The sequence below is a fragment of the Lates calcarifer genome, linkage group LG9 (assembly GCF_001640805.2).
Source record: "Lates calcarifer isolate ASB-BC8 linkage group LG9, TLL_Latcal_v3, whole genome shotgun sequence".
Taxonomy (NCBI): Eukaryota; Metazoa; Chordata; class Actinopteri; family Centropomidae; genus Lates; species Lates calcarifer.
Window position 1 is genome coordinate 20,521,742 of NC_066841.1, and position 7,342 is coordinate 20,529,083.

A 7,342-nucleotide genomic window follows, 5' to 3' on the forward strand; every position below is an offset into this window, starting at 1 on the left:
TAAAACACTCACACACAAAATAGAGAATGCTAATGTAGCATATTAGCTGTGTTGCTCCATCATTACCCTCTGTCCTCTGTTCCTTCATCCTCTCATGTTGGACTGAGGCTAGCTTGTTAGCATGCTAATGTCAGTTGAACGGTAGCTATGTAGCAAAAAACTTAAATATGTAACATTAACCAACAAGAATTAATTGTACAAATGTGTCTTTTGAATAAACTGTGAACTATTGGACTGTTAGCAACTGAGCTAACAAGTTTGCTAAATGACAGAAAGCTCGAGCTCAGTAATTTAAGCTGTAGCAGAGCAGCTAAATGGAGCTAATGGACTTTAAACGACCTAAATTATTTCAGATAAAGTATTTAAGTCCAACAGAGAATAACTTACCTCTAAATAATAATAATATGACAATAAATAGTTCATGAAATATTAAAATGGAAGGTAATTTACTTTTGCATAAAAAAGACAATTTGTTTGGGAAGTGAAATTAAATTGAATTAAATAAAAAATTCAGATTGTACCTTTAGTTTAAACTCTTTCTTATTGGTCAGTCAGTACACCTGTGTGGTTGGCAGCAGGTGAGGAAGAGAGCCGGAGGGGGCGGAGAGAGAGAGAGGCGGTAAACACGGCAGGTCCGCCGGTCAGAAAGTGTTCACAGAGCGGAGAAATGTAGCGGGAGGTGGACAAACTACTGCGGGCTTTAGCCTCTTAAAGTCGGTTAATACGTCCGGAAGTTAGCGCCTGTGTGTGCTGAGGTTCGGTTCGGTCGCTCCGTTCATTAGCCGTCTGTTAGCCGTTGTTGTTTGTTAGCCGCTAAGCTACCCGGGAGAGTAGAGATGCTAAGTGCTTAGCTAGCCTGCTAATAGGCGCAGTGTGGCTAACGTTAAAAGGTCAGTGATTGAGGACCTGTGTAAACCTGGACCCGGCGCTGGATTCAAGAACGGATAAACCCAGACGGACCGGGAGACGCGGTATGGTTCTGTGTTGTTGTATCTGTGCTACATTGCTAATGTTTGGTTCATCATATTGACTTTTTACTATTCACTGTCAATCACAGTTGCTGTAACCCACCCAGTCATATATTTACATTTTGGAAAATTAACTGAGCCGAATTGATCATTAATAGTTCCTGTTCGCTTTGTAACATTAGATTTACTGACAACTATCAATAAATTAGCAGATGTTGAAGAAAAGTTAAAATCCTGATGTTTCTCAGGCAAGTTCTGCAGTTATGAGGGGCATCTTTTTTCTATGATTTCTAAGTGGGTTTATATATATGCAATGGACATCAGAGATAATGATTCCATCCTGAAATGTAAACTAGAAATGAATGAAATGTGTAGGTTTAATATTTGTGAACTCAGGTTTGACTGTCTCTCTCACCTCACACAGTATTTCTGCCTCCTCTCTCTCCTATGGAACAGTTTCAGCTAGCTAACGCAGCCACATTCACAGAGATGTTTATCAGTGTGTGTCGTCATAAATGAACAAATGAATTAAATGACTTGTGTCTGATGTTTCAGATGTCAGATAACTCTTCAGATATCCCTTCAGTTCCTGCTGCTCTCCTTCCTCTGACACCAGCATCTCTACAGGACTGAAGCACAGCGGTAAGTTCATCATTTCATTTCTTTAATTGTACGTCTGGGACAAGAAACATTTACTCCTGGTGTCACCACACACAGGTGCTCTGAGAAGTAGAGAAGTTGCCATAATAAGTTTATGTATGTAGTATGTATGTTCAGATTTTGGCTTTAATGGAATATTTATGGCTCTGGTAGTTGGTGTTATGCTATCCCAGCATGCAACAGTTGAAATCAAAACACCACCATATTGGCAGGAAAGCGTGCTGTTTAAATTACTGCCAGGGTGCTAGCAGCTAACTTAGCCTGCTGTATTTAAAAAAGTGAACATGGTGGACAGCTGCTGCCATTTTATTCACAAAGATCCACAAAATGTGCAAGAAGATGAAGCGATGGGAAAAAATAGGCAACAGATTCTGTTTCTGTAGTGATCACTTCATATCAGGTACAGAATCCAACGCCTCCGAACTTTAATATCTGGATTATTTTAATGCTTCTATTTTGATTTCTAACAGTTTTCTAAAAGGCATTTTAGACTTGTGCATTGTGGTGTGGATTTTGCGGAGCTAACTTGTTGGATGACAGTTGATCAGATAATTGTTGATATGAAATGATTGATTATAGGCTCGGAGCTGAGAGCCACAGTCAGAGGAGGGAAGTGTTAGTTTGGGTGTGAACATGAGGTCTGTTGACGATAAAACGTCTTGAACAGCAGACTCTTGACTTTTTATCAGGTTGTCTGAACTCTGAGAAAATGTTTGTTTCCTGTGTAATTCGTGTGAAGTGCTGCTTTAATGCAAAGTGTTTGTAAAGTGCTGTTGTTATGAGTCGATGCACAGTTAGCAGCGAGTCGAACAGAGGTCATGATTGTAACTTTAACAGATAACAGTGAGCGAGAGGAAAGCCCATCGATATTTAAATTGGATTGTTCTTTGTGTCTGTTGAAGCTTTGGTTTGGATTCTTCTGTGACCTTGTTGTCTCGGCCGGACGCTCGCTCAGCCTGATCCGACCTGCCCGGCCCGTTGTTTGGTTTATTGACTGACCGCAGACGCACCGCTGCACCTCCATTGGCTTAAATGGGTTTTCATTTTTTATTGGCAGGCCGGTGACAGGGCCGCTCTGTCCAGGCTCTTTACGCTTTAACAGCTCCGGGGTATCAAAATGTGTTTTACAAGCTCTCGTAAAATCAAACAAAATGAAATAAAATCAAAGGGAGACGTGGAGCTGTGCTCAGCAAAAACAAGTGGAGGATTTGGAGGAAAGTGTGTGTGTGGTGTTTGTTCATGCTGCAGAGCAGAGCTGGTTTCAGGCGACAGGAGAAAGTTTTAGCAGTTTTTGAACACATTTCATTCTTAATGAAGGAGTCTACAGGCCGACTCATCAGATACCAGGATTAAACTGAAACTGTGATGGTCAAACCTCAGAGTCTGATTCTGTTTCCAGCTCCTTGTCCTCTCCTCTGTACACAGCTATAAAGTCATAGATTTCTCATTTTATATATATTTTAAATATGTTTGTTTGGTCATTTATTCATCGTTGTTAAAATGGAACCAGATGCAGTGACATCTTGTTTCATTGTGCACGGTCCGGTGTAGTTATTTAAATGACAATAAAGACGTTTAGAGGTGAGTTTGATCGTTACAGTTAAATATGGAAAATCTTTCCGTTTTACCACTTGTCCACCTTTAGATTTAAATCTGTGAATTTAAACTTGTCCAGCAGCTCGATGTTAGATTCCTCTGTTAGTCTTCCAGTCGTATCAGTATCACTCTGTATTACAGTGTAAAATATAACGATGCACAAACCCCAGAAAATAATCACTGCAGCAGAGGATGTTATTAGAACATGCTCATCTTCAGAGGTAGAAATCAGAAGCATACATCAGTAATACGATAAAAAACGACTGTAACAATCAATTCTTATCAGAATATTTGCAGATAATTTTTCTCTGGATCAACTCATTGGTGTAGAAGGTCAAATAAAGTTGAGCTGGTGCAGATGTGACTCTCTGAGATGGCTGCTGTTAAAGGGCAGTGACAGGACTTCAGATGTGAGTCAGGTCAGACCAGAACCAGAGTCCAGAGCAGCAGTGATCAGACCGTGACCTCGGGGTGGACGGGGGGGGCTGCAGCCAGGAAAAGGACAGTGCTGCCGTCCTGCAGTATTTCCTCCTCCTGACAGACACCCTGACAATAAATAACTCTATGAAAAATGAGGAGGGAGGGAGAGCACAATAACCTGCTGAACTTGAGAACCTCTTCTCATCGATTATGGAAATCTCTCCGCCGCTGACCCGGGGTATTATGAGTCTTAAGTATTGATTAAATACGCAGAGGAAAATACTTTGGCAGTTAAATCAGACGTTGATTCGATTAGCTTTCCCCCCGCCGCCGCTCAGAATCTACCGCCGTTTAAAAGGGTTTCATTTTTGTGTATAAGCTGTGTTGTCAGGAAATTGAATTAACTCTGCTGCAATGTTAATGCGGGGTGACCTTGGGTGGGTGAACGACCTCTGACCTTTGACCCAGGGGAGAGTCTGGTCATAAGGAAAGTAAAGGGGAGCCACAGACCAGACCCCCATGCACTTAAGCCCCTCTTCTCTCCCTGGTCCCTCTGATTCGGCACAGACACATCAAATCATTTGGCGTTGGGATCAATAGATTCTCCGAGGCTGACTTCATAAGTAGGTCATAAGAAGCATTTCAGATATTAGCGCTGGGTGGAATGAGGCTGGCTGGAGTTCACGCTCCTGCCTCGGCCTTAAACACTGAGTCTGCACTAAAACTCAGCTCACAGCTCATCTGGACACTTCCATCAATACATGTGGTTATTGATAACTCTGTGATGTTAGGTCGTTATTATACCACTCTGCTGTAACAGTGAGTCACACAGCTCCTGTGTCCTGCTCAGTAAAATCACTGTTCTTGTTAATGGAGTCTGGTTAACACACAAAAACAAATAAGGCCCAGGTTCAGAAATACCTGAGTTACCCTTCACACATCAGTAGTTTTACTCTTCATAGAGAGTGTTTCTCCTTCTTCTGTTTTCTGTGCTCAGCAAAAACAAGTGGAGGATTTGGAGGAAAGTGTGTGTGTGGTGTTTGTTCATGCTGCAGAGCAGAGCTGGTTTCAGGCGACAGGAGAAAGTTTTAGCAGTTTTTGAACACATTTCATTCTTAATGAAGGAGTCTACAGGCCGACTCATCAGATACCAGGATTAAACTGAAACTGTGATGGTCAAACCTCAGAGTCTGTTAACACACAAAAACAAATAAGGCCCAGGTTCAGAAATACCTGAGTTACCCTTCACACATCAGTAGTTTTACTCTTCATAGAGAGTGTTTCTCCTTCTTCTGTTTTCTCGCCTCAGTTTGTTCCTCCTCAGTGTGTGTGAACTCAGAGACCAGATACTGTAACTGTAGTTTATAGAGCTGATATCAGCTCTGATCTCTAGATGTGATTCGATTCTTCATGATTCAGTCACATCAGATAAACACCATAAAGCTCTTCTCAGAATTTTTCCTGGGAACTTAAACTTCTGTTGTTTCCTTCAGAATCAAACTGTGTGAAGTCACATTATGGCCTGAACTGTAAACACATTTCCTGCTTATTCAACGGTGGAACAGGAAGTGATTTTCCCTGGTGAAGACAACACAACAGGAACATGACACATCTAGATTTTCAAGGTCAACATGAGTTTCAAGTTGAAGTCCAGAGTCAGTGAAGTGTCCTGACTCGGTCCTGACTCAGTCCTGAACTGGTCCCAGATTATTGTGATAATCAGACTTTTACTTTTTAATTTTACCGTATCAGACTGACAGTATAACTAAAACATCCTGCACCTGGAGAAGCGTATTAAACCTTTATTCATCTTCACAGTGAATGTCAGACGCTAACATTCAGAATCAGACTGAAACTCAGGAGGTACAGCGGGTCGCCCACTAATCAGAGGCTCAGTGTGTGTGTTAGAGAGCTTTGAGTGGTCGACATTAGAGAAGTCCTGTATAATTACAGTATATTTACCATTTATATACAGTCAGTGGCAGCAGCAGTTCCTCTTCAGTGACCTCTCCTACAAAATAAAAGCTTGCAGAAGTTTGTTTTGAGCTAATTGAGAGCTTTATTTTTATTCTTCTGCTAACAGCAGCCTCTGGTTATGTTCTGGCCGTGTCTGCGTTACCCATGAGCCTCAGCTGCTGCAGTGGAGGAAAAGGCAAATCAGAACGTTTTATCAAAGAAGCTGAAAACCCAACTCATTGAACTGGTGACTGAATTCATCCAGAATATAAGCTGATCAGAGCTTTATCACCTCCTGCAGCTGTCGACACGTTTCAGTCTGAGCGACTCCACCGTCCACAGTTTAGACGATGAAGCAGATCTGATCCAGAGTCAGTTTGAGGTGAGGAGTGTGTGTTCTCTCTGGATGTTTTCAGACTGAATCTGAATTCTGTCTCTGCAGGATTAAAAGTTAACCACCGCCGTCTCTTTAAGTGCTTTTCCCATGAAACAAACTGAGCTTCAGCTCCGTCTCATTGTTTCTGCTGAATGTGAACAGTGATCAGAACTCTCTGCTCGCTCTCTCTGACTGTCTGAAGGATCGATCGCAGCCTTTATCAGAGAGGTGGACGTCAGGCGTTAGCCCCCGCCGCTCTGATTTATGAGGCCTTTCATGGAGCAGCTCCTGCCTGGGAAAGTTGGTAGACCTGATAGAAAGTTGTCAGCTCGGTGCAGATAGAGGCAGAGAGAGCTCAGCACAAGGCTCAGATTGTTTCCCCGCTCAATTCACCGCAGGACCATAATGCTGTTTTCCCATGCTCGCCAAGGCCTCGTCGTTTGTTTAGCCATGTCGCAACCGGGCGTTAATGCCTCTTTAGTTATGTCACGTCCCCGAGCGGCTGAGGAGGCGCCTCTGTCTCCTCCGTTAACCCCGTCACCTCCGGGCCGCAGGACGGAGAAGCAGCTGGGTTAGAAGACGAGCACAGATAAATAATCTGCTGAGCTCCGTACGCTAATGAAAGCACACCAACATCCTGATTCCTCTCACACACGATGAGGTAAACAGGCCACAGCCCATTAGAGCAGATTCCTGACACACAGTGATTAGGAGCTGAGCCAAGTCCAGTGGTTCCTCTGGACGACACAACACTTCCTGTTGGTCCTGTTAATGAAGAGCAGAGCGGCTGCAGTTGATTTAAGATAATGTACAAGCTGAATAAACCTCCTCAGTCTCCCTGACACACACACACACACACACACACACACACACACACACACACACACACACAGAGGTTGTGTTTTACGTGTTCAGATGAAATCAGGACGTTTAAAGGCTCAGTTCATCCAAACCAGCTGATGAATCGATCAGTCGATCAACAGGAAGCTGTTGTGTGATTCTCTGTGTTTAATATCAGTGTGAATATTTAGTTGGTTGTGGGTCAGTGAACGTCACGTTGGACCACAGTCCTCCTGGGTGAGTCTCGACACTCCTCGAGCAGTTATTCCAAGACCAGGAGCTGTTTGACAGAAACGTCCTGTCTCCAGTCTGAAGATCCTCTAATCTGCATTTTACTGAAGTACCTCAGAGAAAACCCTGATCCTCCAGTTCAGTTCAGTTCAGTTCAGTTCTACGACTGACCTGAACTGTGATTAGAGACTGTAGAGCAGAGAATCGTCCTGTGTCTGTTTCTGCTGCTGTTCAATGACACACATTCAGTCTGTTCCTGTGAAGAAAAGATTCAACCTCCTCCTGCTCCTCCTCC

At 43.1% G+C, this 7,342-nt stretch overlaps 1 long non-coding RNA gene across 2 annotated transcripts in view; it reads left to right on the forward strand.

Annotated features, from left to right (window-relative positions):
- Positions 1-553: 553 nt before the first annotated feature.
- Positions 554-7,342, forward strand: part of LOC127142759 (uncharacterized) — a 124,604-nt gene continuing 117,815 nt past the window's right edge. The window contains exons 1-2 of one of the 2 annotated variants that reach the window (XR_007813790.1): positions 554-971; positions 1,524-1,610. This is a non-coding gene — a long non-coding RNA (uncharacterized LOC127142759). The remainder of the gene's footprint in view (positions 972-1,523; positions 1,611-7,342) is intronic. The other variant, XR_007813791.1, reaches the window with a different exon arrangement.